This window comes from Chlamydotis macqueenii, chromosome 5 (assembly GCF_036417535.1).
Source record: "Chlamydotis macqueenii isolate bChlMac1 chromosome 5, bChlMac1.mat, whole genome shotgun sequence".
Classification (NCBI taxonomy): domain Eukaryota; kingdom Metazoa; phylum Chordata; class Aves; order Otidiformes; family Otididae; genus Chlamydotis; species Chlamydotis macqueenii.
In genome coordinates, this window is record NC_141560.1 from 49,110,591 (window position 1) to 49,127,418 (window position 16,828).

Below are 16,828 nucleotides of genomic sequence, written 5' to 3' on the forward strand. Positions count from 1 at the left end.
TCCTGACGCAACCCTGACACATTTTGCATGAAGGTAGAACACAATATTTTTCAAATAATAGTCAGTGGGATCAGAGGCTTTATTGTTCAGACGAAGATCTTTTGAAGACTGAAAGGCTTTTGTTTTTCATTTCATCAGCTCTGTGCCTCTTATATCTGGAAAGCAGCCTACAAACCCAGTAATCAGCAAACTCTTGGAATCATAGCATCATAGAATCATTTAGGTTGGAAAAGATGCTTAAAATCATCGAGTCCAACCATAAACCTAACACTGCCAAGTCCACCACTAAACAATGTCCCTAAGCACCACATCTACATGGCTTTTAAATAGCTCCAGGGATGGTGACTCAACCACTTCCCTGGGCAGCCTGTTCCAGTGCCCAATCGCTCTTTCAGTAAAGAGATTGCTCCTAGTATCCAATCTAAACCTCCCCTGACACAACTGGAGGCCATTTCCTCCTGTCCTATCACTTGTTACGTGGGAAAAGAGACCAACACCCACCTCGCTACAGCCTCCTTTCAGGTAGTTGTAGAGAGCAATGAGGTCTCCCCTCAGCCTCCTCTTCTCCAGACTAAACAACCCCAGTTCCCTCAGCCACTCCTCATAAGACTTGTTCTCCAGACCCCTCACCAGCTTTGTTGCTCTTCTCTGGACACACTCCAGAGAGGGTCCCAAAACTGAACACAGTATTTGAGGTGCAGCCTTACCAATGCCGCGTACAGGGGCACAATCACTTCTCTACTCCTGCTGGCCGCACTGTTCCTGATACAAGCCACAATGCTGTTAGCCTTCTTGGCCGCCTGGGCACACTGCTGGCTCATATTCAGCTGACTATTGACAAATACTCCCAGGTCCCTTTCTGCTGGGCAGCTTTCCAGCCACTCTTCTCCAAGCCTGCAGCGTTGCATGGGGCTGTTGTGGCCCAAGCGCAGCACCCAGCACGTAGCATTGCTGGCTCTTGTGCTGCAGTGAGTGGGCTGTCATTGGTGTCAGAGCTCAAAACTTGCGGCCATGGATTGTCAGGCCAGCCTGGGCCATGGCATCCTGGTAAGAGTTGAGTTGAGCTTATTTCAGTTAAATTCAGCTCTTTTGCCAGCTTTTGTAGGTGATCTCAAGAGAGGAAGAAATGGGTCCATGTCTTTTCTTTCCTTTCCTAGCTACAACGAGAGCCTGAAAGAGTTTTCATTTTACAGATACTTTGAGAGAACCTTTCAGCAGATACTTTGTACAAGAAAAATTCAGATCTTCTCTCTACTCTTTTTCCTGATAGACTCTCTGGACAACTTGAGAACTAATAGGATTATGATATCTATGACAAAGCTATAGCATGAACAGCTGAGAGAGGAAATTTTATCTAGGCTGTTTAAAATGCTGAGTTTGTTAGTACGTTTAATGCAGCCCACCTATAGACAGCTGGAGAAAAAAAAAATACACATTTGCTAAGGATTCAGCTCACTCTGCTCTATACAGCCAATATCACAGATATCCATCCAGTTTCACAAGAAAAAGCAGTGAAGACAAGCCTTGACCTTTCTGATGCTTCAAAGGTGAAAAACAAGAAGAGAATGGAGACTTTTTGTGAGGGAGAAAAGGTCCCACTTTTCAGGCATTTTTTATCAGGCCTTTTTTATCTGTCTGAAAAAGAAACAAGAAGAGCACAGACTCATCTTGCACTTCCTTCTACCATTTCACCTTTCTGCTTCTCCTTATAGCTCAGGAAATATCAGAAAAGAGCTGCAGTCAAGGCAGAAGTTTCTGGCTGGAGAGTCACCAAGTGGCAAGCAGCCCAGCTGTGTCTCCCCCTCAGCCTTGAGCAGCTGACCTTGCAACTGATTCTGAGCTTGAAACATCCCAGAATGTTGCAAGTAATGAAATAAAAACAAAACTCAGACAGCAGGGTTTTCTGGGAGCATTGAAAGTGCTGAACAAAGGCACACCATCCAAACAACCGTTTCTACCAATTGCTTTGCACATCTGGTACAACATGACACAAAGGGAAAGCTTTGCCAGATGTTGCCTTATGGTGTTTTACCAAGGGTGGGAAGTAGTCAGACCTCTGCCTTACATCCTGCAGAAATTAGCAGTATTGCGGAGAATTAAATCAGGGAATATAGGAAAAGGAGGATGCTTCTCAAAGAAGCAGAATCCTGCAGATTTTATCCACGGTTCTGTTATAGAGCGGCACAGAAGACCCAAAAACCTCATCTGGGTTCCTTAATCCAAGCTTTTCAGCTATTTGCAATTGATTTTTTCCAGGTTCCTCACTTGCCACCCCAAGGTGGACCAGCAGGAGGATGGGCCCTGACAACAGTGATGGAAGCCAATGGGAGTCTGCTCTGGTACTGTTAGAAGAAACAATAGAATTTAAAAGAAAAGAAACAAAGAAACAAAAAAAAAAGGCAACATTTTGGACCACAGAAATAAATACACTCCTGAGTTTAATCTGTCAGCCCATCTGCCTCAGCCCCTTAAGTAAAAAATGAGATACAGTCATCACCTCGTTGCTCAGAGCTGTGAGAAAGCATTCATTAATTGTTAAGAGGTATGAAGGTAGGATACTTATTTGAGCATGTTTAGCAGGAAGATATTCACAGTCAACAACCCTAAATCCACTAATGCCATGAAGAAGTTAATTACCTTTGTGTCTGCTTTCAGCCAATATCCAGTCAGGAGGTGGATACAGTTATCCCCCAGAGATGCTGATATCAAACATGCTTGTTAAGGTGCAGATTACTCTGATGTATGGGGTTCAGTGTAAGGTCATGAACGCAGAGTCACCCGTGTATGGCAGTGGGAGGATGTAAAAAGAAGCATAATGTGTAGGCAAGTGGTTGGAAAAGAATGGAAAATAACACCTGGTCCACTGCAGAGATGTTTAAGTCCCCAAGAAAGTCAAGCAACCCATATTCTAATGAAGAAAGATCAGGCTCCTGCCTGGATGGAAAAGAAACAAACTTGTTTCGGAGAGAGGGATCACACCTGCCTGCATCCCCTGGAAGGCCTCAAGGGGAGACAAGGCTTGAGAGATGTCATGATCTGTCCAGCCAAGTGGGTTAAGACTGAGGTGAAAAGTGTATGGACAGAAACCAATCCTCCCAGGGGAGCACGGGGAAAGGCTACAAGGAACTGCTGGGAGAAGGGCAGAGAGTAAGGGATGGAGAGTGTAAGATGAAGTCCCTCCCTAGTGAATCTCAAATGTTTTTTTCCTTCCATTGCTTCACCTTTTAAAAATTTTGTGACAACTTTGTGGATCTCATGAATAAACACTTTTATTTGTAATTGCTCTTATCCTGGTTTGAATTAAGAGTGATTTCAAGGCAACTGGATAATAACAAGGCACTTTTCACCCAAAGCTATGCCAATTTATAAAGAGGGATGCTAGGGACACTTTAGTGGGGTCCCTTGCTCACAGTGCATTCTCCATGCTGTGCCCCTCTAGGATCCATACAAGCCAGTTCACAGAGGAAATATCTCTTGTTGTATCAAATGATATGGCTGGGAAAAACTGACAAGCTTCTGAGCTCACTCACACTTGTATGCTTGAAAGCTTGTCTGTTTTTTCCAGCTATATCACTTGGCCTAATCAATAATTTTCCTCCTCCTGTGAACTGTGCCACATTTTTAGCCATGTCATTTTAATCATGTCTTTTCCCTCTATTATGCAAGGATAATATGTTTAAAGAGGCTGTGTTAGGGCAGAAAAAGCAAAGGATAATGAAAACCAGTGGCTAATTCCTTATGCCAGGAATATAAGGTAATTACACTCCTGGAGACATCTGAAGACTTTGTAAGCCTCACATTTAACAGATCAATTTAAACAAGATTATGATCTTGCTATGACAGTTCCTCCCCTCAGGACGGTTCAACAGCTGTGCCTGGTGAATGTGCTTCAGTCCATCCCCATTCAAGAAAGCATTTAAGGACCCATTCAATTGTAAACATCATCCTTATGAACATAAGTATCTATTTCAGAGCTTTTTTGACTGTGTATGCCCCACTGTAGGATGGGGCTGCCTGTTTCTGGTGCAGCTCCTCATATGAGCCAGCCATCAGGTCATGACTAGGCCTCCCCATAGGGTGTCCTCTCTTCCAGGTTGTCTGAAGGCACTGTCTGTAGTGATGCTGGTTTACCCTCTTCAGCAGGCCACGGCTGTGCCCAAAGTGCATTTTTGGAAGTCACCACGGTATCTTTGCTGCTGTCATCCTGTGGGGTACAGGAATAGGAGCATCTCTTCCTGGCATGTCTCCCTGTAGGGTGTTTGGGATAATATTGTAACCCCCATGGCAGGGAAAGTAACAGTCTGGATGTAAAATCTTGCAGAATACAGTGATTTACTTAATAAAGGCAAAAGTACAAAAAAGAAGTGGACGAAGCAGTGAAAAATGTCTGTATCTTAGTTTTCTCTGACAAGCATTTGACTTGCACAATGAATGAAAAGTACTTTGTTCTTCAGTCATGGTGTTTCTCTCTCTCTCACTCTTTTCTTCCTTGCTACAGAGCAGCTTGCTTTGACTGCCTATTCCTGCACATTAGAAGACCTTCTGCTGTGAAAACATTTCTTTGATCCTCTCACCTGCTATGATTTCCTGTCCTTTGTGAATTACTCAGTTTTATACAGCCCATCACCAACATCTGGTCCTTTTGCTTTGATGTTAGGCATCTTCCACTTTCCGCTTCCCCTCTCTCTCTTGCAGAGGAGTTGGAGGAGCACTTGTAGCCAGCCCATCCTCCCAAAGCATTTCACTTCGGCAGGCTCTCAGTAAGGTTTAAAGACTGACACTTTCCTTTTCTGGCAGGCACTTGTTGAGATGCCGACAGGCCCACTTTCCATGGCAAAGCAATTCTGGAAACCAGAGTTCATGCTTGGGACTGAAGCACCTGCTCCAAAGCAGGGTTTCTGCCTCTGGTAAAGGTACTCGCAGAACGTGCTATGGAGTTTGCTGTCACAATGGCCCAGCACCTATTTAGTTCTGTGTTTCATAAATTAAAGTTATTTTGCACAACCAGTAAGATGGGTAAATCAAAGGCAATTTGCAATGCTGAAATAATCTCTCCAATAGTGTGTGCCCAAGGCTGCACCCTAGCCCACGTAAGTGTCTGGCAGTTCATTCTCAGAACACACATGTGTGAGTTTCTGAAGAGTCAAAAGAGAGTATAGAAAAGGTAAATGCCTTTCATGGGAAACCCACTATCTAGAGGTTAATCTTCCATAAATACATTCCTTATTCTGGGGAACTGCAAAGAGTAAAAAAAAACTATGAGGCATTTCTGTGGAGGCTGAAATAAGATGTTCATTGCCTGTAATCTCCAGGGGGTTAATATTTATTTTGTTGGACATTTTACTAACACTGGGAAAATATTCTTTTTTCCTGAACATTTGCCCTTTGTCACATTGCCAAAGCTTTACAGAATGACGAATCATTCTTTAGTGACAGTAGTGATATTATTTCTCATTTGTAATGTAAGCAATTTTTTTGGTGCAAAAACTTCAGACACCTCATAGTGATGTTGCAACGGGACCTAATGCCTGCATATTTGAGTACATGGGAAAAAAGTGCATGAAGCAATATAAAAAAATCATTATTCCTATAGTAAAATTAGGCATTGCTCACATCGATAGCTCCTACCAATAGGGCTGCATGTATACTTGACAGTGAGATCCATATCGTAAATAATGGAGAATCGCACAGGTGAAGACAGAGGTTCAGCAGGAACCATCTGAGGCTGCAGGAGACGAAGACAGCAGCAACTATGCCGGCGCTGTGAGGAGCTCTGGGCTCAGCATAGCAATGGGTGTTGCAAGACAGAAATCCAGTGAATTTACATGACAGTAAAGCAATGGGTAGAGGGTAGCTGGTTGCCAGGGCTCAGTTAGACTTTCCTACAGCCCCTTCTGAGGTGCCTCATAGAAGGACAGAAATACATTTAAACTAGCATGGCTGAGAAAAAAGTATATGGGTGAAAACTGTCTGAGAGATAGGAAGAAAGAGTAGGAACAAATATTTTTTTCTCATACCTGACAACATAGGTGTAGAGAGGTGTTTAACATGAATGTGAAGCCACGTAGTTTAATAAATATTAAAGTGGGGTGAGCTGAGACCTAGCAACTGTGGCAGATAGCATAAGGTTAAGCTGATCAGTCCAGACCAAGGAATGTCTACAAGGAACTTGCAAAGGGTCCAAGCGTAGTCTAAGCAACGGTCTAGGGAAGCAGACAACACGACAAGCAGAGTTCAATACAAGTATCAGTAGAGTAAGTTACTCTTGCACTTCTCAGTTATAGGTTGGTTATATCAGCTGGCAAGTGAGCCAAGTCCTGCTCTGGGAAGGCTTTGGTTTTTAGGAACCAAAGGGTAATTTAATGAAATAGAAGGTGACCAGTTCAAATCTGACCAGAGAAACGACTCCTGGTGCAACGTAATTGATCATTTCCACTGCATACCTATGGGAGCAAAATCTTAGCAAGTTTCAAAGGAGTATTAGACATATCTGTAGATAGCAAGGGGTAAGGAGTATAACTGCTAAACCATAAACGCTTTAGGAGTTGAGTTAATCTTTATTAGTGGAGAACAGGATAGGACTGTGAGCTGGAACAGGTGTTATCCCAATGTGTTTACTATGTGTATCTGTTGAAATATATGATCCTGCTCATTTCTGGACGCAGAACACTTTACAAAGATGATACTCAGTCTTGTCTGGCCTGACTATGTTTATGTGACAATATTCCAACAGACCTATGAACTCTGGACCTGAAAGAAAAGGAGGGATTGAGGAGTGAGGCTTTTTGGCAGAGCGGTTTCTAGTCCAATAATGAAATAGCAGGGGATACTTCAGGTCAATCCTGAAGTGCACTGCAAGAGCCATCCAGTAATAGAAGTCATCCATTATCACTCAGGCACAAATATTTTGAAAGGAAAAATTCTGGTCAGGCTCGGAAAAGCTGGCTGGCTCATCATTCTGATGAGATTTCCATAGAGAAGTTACAGTATTTGCAAGGTTGCCAATTTTTAAGCAATCCTTTCTCAGCCAATTTCTTTATTTCCCCCCACACACTACCAAAACATGATTAGATCATATTATGAACGTATTGCCTGCCAAATTTCATCTCCAGTTAATCATACTAAGCACCGTGACCTTATAAAAGAATCTTAAACAGATTAACCTGTTTACTCTGTGGCTACATACAGAGGAAAAAAACCAGTCTCACGAACTTATTTTGGAATACTATTTATTATGGCATCCAGATTTAAGTTTTCCTCCTCTTTTTGCAGTTGATATGCCATACTTCAAAGGGAAAGGCTGTAAAGGAAAGCAGTTGTTCCACCTTAGTTGTGATCACATGGAGGAAGAGGATGATATAATACTAAATACACTCCAGATAGCCAGGAATACACAGACCTCTGTCACCTATTGTTCCCATTTATTTGTTTACACTGTGGCCCATGTGGCTTCTTTTGGTTGAGAAATCATAAAACATTTAAAGCGGCTCATCTGTGCTGGCCAGTAAGGCTTTACTCTGCTAAAACAGCAGAGAAGAGCTGGCACTGAAGGCCAGATCCTCACGTAGTACTTATCTGCCACCCTCCTAACATCTATACTCTACAGAAGCAGATAATATTTTGCTTCATGAGGAATGGCAACCCAAACCAGTGCAATCTGTCCCATTAAATACAAGTTTGCAAATTAAGTCAATATTGCATTTTACTTTTTTTATATGGCATGCAGTGCTCACATAAGTTCACTACATTGGGTTTGGGTTCACCTTATCTAACATCAGACATTGTAAATATCCATATTTACTTCAAAGGTAGCCATCTAAAAACCCTTTCTAGTTTATGGAGAAGAATAGAAAACTAATCTGAATGCTGATTTTTAAAAGAGTGTTAATAAATCACATACTAGAAGTTTCTAGTTCTTTCCATTTATAATGAAGAGCACCTAACGCACTCAGATATCTATGTAAAATCATCTAAAATTTGTTGAGATGGATGCTACCTTCATGTCTGAAATAGAAGACCCATGAAAGAGTAAAAAATGCTAGAGGCCAGGACTGAGACACATTGGTTAAATTACACCTTAGATCAGGAATAGAAGACGAGGCAGGAGAACCAATTTTCACTGATTGACTCCCATTGAAAGAGCAGAAATGCCATGTATTATGAAAAGCAAAGTGATTGCTGCCTACCTTAGTTATGCATTCTAATATTCCACCATACGCAACAATCCCATTAAGTGGGTCATTGAGTTGCTATTGTAGGCTTCTGCCTAAGATCTCTTACTCATAATGACGTGTGTGACAGTTGTATGTTTAGAGCACAGAGATAAAAGCTGCACATGGAAACTAATTAAACATTTCAAGGTGCCAGTATTGGCTTCGGCCTTGAGATGCTACTGTTACAAGCTAATTGTCTAAAAGCCAGTGCTTACTAGGTGACTCAGGAAAGATGCATAGTTTGCAAATTTCAACACACCAAAACATTTGGGAAACACAGCTGAGGACATCAACAAGAGAAGAATTTCCCTGAGACATCAAATAGCTGTATGTACTCAATTGTACTCCTGTCTTTGACAGTGGCTACTTTTGAAGGCATAGGAAAGCCAACTTTGGATAGTTACGACATAAACCGTCCATAGAGGAAATTCATCTTAATGTCTGTTTTGATAGTGTTTGGGAAAATCCTTGTTCATCAGCACATTTAATACAGTAAGACATGTTACATTTAATTTACAATTTTGCCTGTAGTCACATGGATCTAGGTGATAAGGTTATCTGAAGTGGTGCAGTCATATTAACTATGCCTGTACTGCCTGCACAGGATGGTCCCATGACCTCCCCAGGAGATTTTGCCTGTCTGCCACACGGTGAGCTTCCAGGCGTGGCTTGAGGTACAACTGGAGCACCATTTCCATCATCTATAGTGTCATATATGCCCAGGTCAGTCAAGAGATAAGTCAAGACAAGCAGGAAAGGAAATAAAACAGGCTCACAAACACTCCAGAGGTTTCTGTTTCAAACAGCACAGACAAGGCCTTCAATTCCAGACAAATTTGTATCAGCTAATCATCAGGATACTTATGGGTCTGCTCTGAAGGCCACTGAACTCAGTGATAGTCTTTCCATTCGCTTCAGTGGCTTTGGATCAAACTGTTCTGGATTAAAAATACATGAAGAGAAATCTAAAACAAATGTTGATGGCCAAGAGATTCTTCACACAGAAGACAATGACTGAATACTAACAATAGAACCATGGACAGAAACAAATATATAGGAAAAAATCTCACAATAGTCAATACTCCTTTAGCATAAACCAAAAATTCTCTACTGGATCCAAGACTGACTGTTCTGAGGTCCTTCCTGAAGCAGTTTAGACTATTTGAAGCAAATTTCTGTGTAGACTTTTCTTTCCTTACATGATTTTGTGTGTTACAGTGCAATGGGAGATTGGGAAGGCCTCAAGGAGCCATGAATAGATATCAGAATTTTAAAGCTATGCTGTCATGAGGCACATGCTCTCATTGTGGTTTCAAGATAGAGGAATAATAACAAGGATGGAGAAATGTGGATTTTCTTGCAGGACAGACTGCAATGGAATAGACTATTCCTTTCTTTTACTGCGTAAATCTGTAAGATTGAAGTCCTGCTTGAAAAATCAAGAATTGCTATTATTTCTTTTCTACTCCTTTTTGTTGCTTCTCTTCTACGAAGAAATGTTCAAAGTAATAAAAATCAATACCCTCTCTGTCAGCTTGCACGCCACCGAATGCTAACAGTCAAGGGGAGGAACAACGGTGTGGTAAAATCTTCTGCTTTGCTTCAACTCAGATTTTTCAGTCTTTAAAGGGAAGCAGCAGTGTTGATTTCTAATCCTGGAGGCCGCTACATAAATATTTACTAAAAACTCTGATAGACCTATGAACAATGAATGTTGAAGGCTGTCTTATTTAGAAACTCCTGTCACTGTTTCAATACCTCCAAAGTAGTGGTCTGGTGCTAGTCTGTGGATAACCCCAGTGGGAAGTCTGGCCTGATGGAATCTATTTCCTTTTATTTCTTGTACAAAGCAGGCAGCACACTGCAAAATGACAGCCTCATCCCTGGTTGCTGCTGAGGGTGGCAACTGCAGCAATGATAGCAATGCTCCATATCTCGAGGCGCGGGAAGTCCAGCCAGCCCAGGACTCAGGCAGAAAGCTTTCCATGCGACCTCCAACATTGTGACTTCTCCCAGTTTCAGTTATGGTTAGCCACTAAGACCTCTAGACTTCAAAAACTTAAAAGTGCCATTTAGGCCCACTGAGTTCAGTGAAATGACTCATTGAGATAAAGTTAAGCACAAGCTTAAGTCTTTGCTAGGTCAGAGCTCAAAATGCCATTGCAATCAGTACTGTGTATTATCTTCATGGATATTTTAAACAGAAATTTTATGAGCTACAGAAAGTCTTCCATTAACTGGAATGAACATTTTAGCTCATTTTTTTTTTGTGTGTATAGATTATTTTCCCTTGATTAACAGCATATAAGTCTTCTAAACGTCCTCAGCTTCTACATCTGTAAGTAGCAGAATGATACTGAGGTGCATTTTTTTGTGATGTTAGATATACAGAGGGAGATTTCCTGACACAGACATATCCTACTACTCACTAGGCATGCATTCATGGAAAGTGTGATATTCATTTGACAAATAGCAAAACAAATTTTCCCACAGGAATTAATGTAAGGCAGTGGGTAGGATCTGTGCTTCAGAATTAAATATAGATTAAATACTGAGGGACAGTATTTTAAAATAGATGATATTTCTGATTCATATCCCAATATCACTACCTAAAAAATAATTTAAAAAAAATTATTAGGAAACATTTTTCTTTTTTTTTTTCAGGTTTTTAAGTGAAACATCAATAGTCGTCTAGTATGCCAAAGTTTGATGATGACAAGGATGACAAATAAATAAGTGGAAGCAGGATCATCGGGACTGTCAACTGCCCCATCAGTGTCTGATAGGGACAGAAGAGGTGGACAAGATGCCACCTTTCAGCAACTTGCTTTTCAGCACTTGGTTTTGCACTAGTTGAAGATGCTAATAATCTTTTTTTAAATAAAATTGAAGGCATGACTGCATATTTTCCTGGGATTTTGATCAGTTTATATTTTTATATCATGAGATCAAGTTTTGCAATGCCCTGGTGACCGTGTCCAATTGTTCTTAGAATGGACTACTGCTCTGAAAGATCTCAGCCACTTCATCGATTAGTTTGAGCAATCATCTCACTCTCTCTTTCTGAATCATTATATTTTTATTGTCTTTGTCATCTTTTTCAGGTTCCTCCCTTTTTGTCAAGGTCAGTCAAGTCAATCAAGGGAAAAGGACAGAAAAACTGGGAAATTTTTAGCACAAGAGGGTGCTAAATGATGGATGGCAGAACTCACAAAAGATGCATCGGGAAGATACCTGGCATGTTACTGTACATTTCCTGATTATTCACTTGTATGACATGTAAGACACTTGTATAAGAGGTGAACGATTTCATTACTCCTTGTGATTAGAATTTCATAGTTGTTCCTAGCTAGATTTTTTCACAGAACATTCATAAGGACATTGTGGCAAATTTGACCTACAGGGACAGAGAAAGTGAGCCTTAATTTCAATTTTTATGAGGATCACTGAAAGGAGAAAAGGAGATCACAAAAAACCTACACTTCAAACTAAGCTCTTAATTTGTCAGACAGCACTGCTCAAGTCTTACATCACTCCATTATTGAACTGCAATGCAGTTACAGCTCATGTGAGTTATATTTCCAGAAGTGCTATACTTTTACATTTCCAGTTTGGAAAATGAGACATTCAGCACCTCTGAAAAGCTGACCTTCCACTCTTTACTTCCAACAAACATTTTTCTGACCTTTATTTCATGCACACATTCATCTGGCTGGACCTCATGCTGCAGTGCTGAGCTGGCCTTCTAGGTGGAGCATGGTTAGGTTTCTGTCTCAAAATCATATTCTTTTCTTGGCTTCCATGCTGACTCACATGTATCCAAGACCAAAAACATAACCAAAACTTAAATAAAATCAAAATAGTTGCTAATTTTCTATCTCTGTTGTTTTGGTGATCAGTTTAATCTGCTATCCAGACTAAAAGTTTTGTTCATTATCCTAGAAAGTCTTCTTTATTAACCAATCAAGCAAAAATTTATATCACAAGAATGACTGAATCTACAGGTTATTCCTGTCCATGTAGGGAAATATGTAATTGCAGCCCTTTTGTGTTACCCCCTTAGATTGTAATATCAGTGTCTGATTGTTAAGTAGGCTTGACTATTGACTAGTTTTAAGTTCAAACTAAATCTTCCACCTGCACACGAGCAGGGCTACAACCTCATTGGCATCATGGAGACGTGTTGGGATGACACATACGACTGGAGCGTCAGCATGGAGGGGTATAGGCTTTTTAGAAAGGACAGGAAGGGGAGACAAGGAGGGGGTGTCGCTCTCTACATCAGCAACCGGGTGGAGTGTGTGGAGCTCCGCCTGGGGACGAAGGAGGAGCTGACAGAAAGCTTATGGGTCAAGATTAGAGGATGGGGACGGACAGGGGATGTTATGGTGGGGGTCTGTTACAGGTCGCCTGGCCAGGAAGACAGAGCAGACGAAGCTCTCTATAGGCAGATAGAAGCAGCCTCACGGTCACAGGCCCTGGTCCTCATGGGGGACTTCAACCACCCTGACATCTGTTGGAGAGACAACACAGCAGGGCACAGGCAGTCCAGGAGGTTCCTGGAATGCGTGGATGACAACTTCCTTCTGCAGGCGATAGAGGAGCCGACAAGGAGGGATGCCATGCTCGACCTTGTGCTCACCAGCAGGGAGGGACTGGTGGGGGTGTGAAACTGAAGGACAGCCTTGGCTGCAGCGACCATGACACGGTGGAGTTCAAGATGCACAGGGCAGCAAGGAAACTACATGGCAAGCTCTCTGCCCTAGACTTCAAAAGGGCAGACTTTGGCCTCTTCAGGGACCTGATGGGCCAAGTGCCATGGGAGGCGGCCCTGGAGGGAAGAGGGGCCCAGGAAAGTTGGTCTATATTCAAGGAGCACCTCCTCCAAGCTCAGCAGAGGTGCATCCCGACGAAGAAGAAGTTGGGCAAAAAGGCCAGGAGGCCGGCGTGGATGAGCAAGGAGCTCCTGGACCAACTGAAAGTTAAAAAGGAAGCCTATAGAGGGTGGAAATGGAGACAGGTAGCCTGGGAGGTCTACAAAGAGGCTGTGTGAGTGGCCAGGGATCAGGTAAGGAAGGCCAAAGCCCTGGCAGAACTGAATCTGGCCAGGGATATAAAATGCAACAAGAAGAGCTTCTATAGGTATGTAGGGGACAAAAGAAAGTCCAGGGAAAATGTAGGCCCCCTCCGGAAGGGAACTGGTGTCCTGGTTACCCAGGACATGGAGAAGGCTGAGGTACTCAATGACTTTTTTGCCTCAGTCTTCACGAACAAGAGTTCTTGTCCCACCACCCAAGCTGTAGAAGGTGCAAGCAGGGACTGCGAGGATGAAGAACCGCCCACTGTGCTCGAAGAGCAGGTTCGGGATCATCTGAGGAACTTAAAGGTGCACAAGTCCATGGGACCTGATGAGATTCATCCGCGGGTCCTGAGGGATCTGGCGGATGAAGTTGCCAAGCCACTGGCTATCGTATTTGAGAAGTTGTGGCGGTCTGGTGAGGTCCCCGATGACTGGAAGAGAGGGAACATAACCCCCATTTTTAAAAAGGGGAATAAGGAAGACCCGGGTAACTACAGGCCGGTCAGCCTCACCTCTGTGCCTGGCAAGGTCATGGAGCAGATTCTCCTGGAAACCATGCTAAGGCACATGGAGAGCAAGGAGGTGGTTGGTGACAGCCAACATGGCTTCACCAAGGGCAGATTGTGCCTGACCAATTGGGTGGACTTCTATGATGGGGTGATGGCATCAGTGGACAAGGGACGAGAAACGGATATCATCTACCTGGACTTGTGCAAAGCTTTTGACACTGTCCCGCATGACATCCTTCTCTCTAAACTGGAGAGGCATGGATTTGATGGACGGACCACTCAGTGGATAAGGAGTTGGCTGGATGGCCGCACTCAGAGAGTGGTGGTTAACGGCTCAATGTCCATGTGGAGACCGGTCACGAGTGGCGTCCCTCAGGGGACCGTGTTGGGCCCGGCCGTGTTCAACATCTTTGTCAGCGACATGGACAGTGGGATAGAGTGCACCCTCAGCAAGTTCGCCGATGACACCAAGTTGTGTGGTGCCGTCGACATGCTGGAAGGGAGGGATGCCATCCAGAGGGACCTTGACAGGCTGGAGAGGTGGGCCCGTGCCAACCTCATGAAGTTCAACCAGGCCAAGTGCAAGGTCCTGCACCTGGGTCATGGCAATCCCAGGCACAAATACAGGCTGGGTGGAGAATGGATTGAGAGAAGCCCTGAGGAGAAGGACTTGGGAGTGCTGGTGGACAAGAAGCTCAACATGAACCGGCAATGCACCCTTGCAGCCCAGAAGGCCAACCGTATCTTGGGCTGCATCAAGAGAAGCGTGGCCAGCAGGTCGAGGGAGGCCCTGGTGAGACCCCACCTGGAGCACTGTGTCCAGTTCTGGAGCCCCCAACACAAGAAGGACATGGACCAGTTGGAGAAGGTCCAGAGGAGGGCCACAAAGATGATAAAAGGGCTGGAGCACCTCTCTTATGAGGACAGGCTGAGAGAGTTGGGGCTGTTCAGCCTGCAGAAGAGGAGGCTCCGGGGAGACCTGATAGCGGTCTTCCAGTACCTCAAGGGGGCCTACAAGAAAGATGGGGAGAGGCTGTTTAGTAGGGCCTCTTGCAATAAGACAGGAGTAATGGTTTTAAAATAGTGGGGGGTAGATTTAGATTGGAAATTAGGAAAAAATTTTTTACAATGCGAGTTATAGAACACTGGAACAGGTTGCCCAGAGAGGTGGTGGAAGCCCCATCCCTGGAAACGTTCAAGGCCAGGCTGGATGAGGCTCTGAGCAATCTGATCTGGTTGGAGATGTCCCTGCTCCTTGCAGGGGGGTTGGGCTAGATGACCTTTGAAGGTCCCTTCCAACTCTAACCATTCTATGATTCTGTGATTCCACCTGTTTCTTTTCTTACACGTTGCTATGGTGAAGATCATCATAGACTGTATACAAACGTGAAACGCAGAAAGATCACTGAAAATAACATCCAGATTAATACACGAAATAACAACTAAAAAAAAAGTGTATTGCTTGTTAGGTACCATTAAGCAGTCGTATTTTTCTGACCATATTTTTTCTGATCATCTCCCCAGAAATGTATTTGGAATAATAAACTTGAAACTACCTTGTTTTTCCTGATAAAATCTTTTTAACAAATACAATCTTTACCATTGTCATTACCAGTCCCATTAGGTCAGGGGCTGTAATGTGTGCTGGCACAACAGCTCCTCACTCTTTTGGCTTCTCCCATTCTCACCTGTTTAGCTTCCTGACTGTGATGCCTCAGTCACATCCCACCCAGAGATGGGAATAGTTTGTAGAGCTCAGGCCAGAAAAAGCCACATGAAGTGCCCGTGCCTGTAGGTGCCTGTGTAGGTAGGCTGCCGCGATTCTACTGTGGTTCATAAATGCTGGATTATTCCATTGCACACATTTGGCAGAACTTGAAGCCCAAAGGGCAAAGTGTACTTTTAATACTCCTAGGAACTTATAAAATGTTCTTCAGATGTTGCAGTAAGGTCTGGGATTTCTCTTAAAAGCTGTGTTTTAAAGGCAAACACTTTTAAATCTCTTCTCTAAAAGGTCCCCCTTATTTGACAGTAATGCTTTGAGGGGAGGAGTAAAACATTAGTGCTAATCTTTCATTAACTGCTCTTGCTGCTACTCTTAAATCTCCAGGTATTTGAACTTTATTTTCCCTCTGAGATACAAGCCCTTTCCAATCTCTCAATGAGCCCATTTTCTTTTACAATGTCTTTCAAATGGTTTCTTCAGCTTTTGTTTGAGTGGGATGGGTATTATTGGGCAGTCACTAAAGTTCAAGACCTAACTCCACCAAGCCTGCTGGGAGTATGTTTGAACTCAGACGATTCAAACTCTTTCTTTGGCAGAAGAATCCACTAGTTTCAGCGGGAATCTTGCCTGTGAGAAGAGAGAGAAATGGGCTCCAAATGTTCTTGTACAAAGGATGTCCTGTGAAGGCACCCAATCTGTAGCAGTGTAAATGAATAACATTGAAAATCACAGATTTCTTTCCAGCAGAATCTCTGGAGCTTTGGAAGATCATCAGGGCCATTTGGGATGGAATCATCTGAGCAGAAGTCAGGAAAGAAGTTTTCTAGTAATGTTGCAGTAACAGAAACAAGAGATTTCAGTCGTTTGTGAAAGTGAAGGGAAATAAAAAGTTCACTAAAATTTCAAAGACGTGTTCTCTTCCTGATCCACCACTGCTTCAGGTTATGAACCTCAGCTCATTTCCCTCAGTTTTTCCCCACTATAGAATGGTGGCATTCTTTCTGTTCTTGCAGACTGGATCACACAGTGCTTTCATGTCTTAATTTTGATGGCAGATTAGTAGAAGTACAAGTTAGTGGTATTAATTATACATTAATTATTCACTCGATGATCAATTATTAATTATAAAAGGGCTTGGTTTACTCTAGGTTGAAATGGATTGCTAGGTACTCTAAAAAGGCTATTAAAATATGACAAATCTATCAATGTTTGAAGCACTTGGTTTTACAATTCAGCTTCAGTGGAATTAAATTTTCAAACCTGTACTTAAATATGCTCAGCAACGGGGCAGACACAACCA